The following is a 298-nucleotide window of genomic DNA, read 5'->3' as shown; positions in this document are numbered from 1 at the left end:
TTCCTAGTGTAATCTTTACTTCTAATACAGTGGTTCACAACCAGGGACAGTTTTGCCTCCCACAGCACATTTGGCAATGTTTGGAGATGGGTTTTTTTGTTTTTTTTTTTTTTAAAAAAAAACAAACACACACATCACTTTATTTTTAACTTCTCTCTACACCCAGTGAACGGCTTGAACTCACAACCTCAATACCAAGAGTCACACACTCTACCACCTGAGCCCGCCAGGTGCCCCGAAGTGGAGATATTTTTGGTTGTCACAGTTGGGGAGAGGGTGCTAATGGCATCATAAGTAC

Source organism: Canis lupus, chromosome 14 (assembly GCF_003254725.2).
Source record: "Canis lupus dingo isolate Sandy chromosome 14, ASM325472v2, whole genome shotgun sequence".
NCBI classification, from domain to species: Eukaryota; Metazoa; Chordata; class Mammalia; order Carnivora; family Canidae; genus Canis; species Canis lupus.
This window is presented reverse-complemented; position numbering follows the sequence as displayed.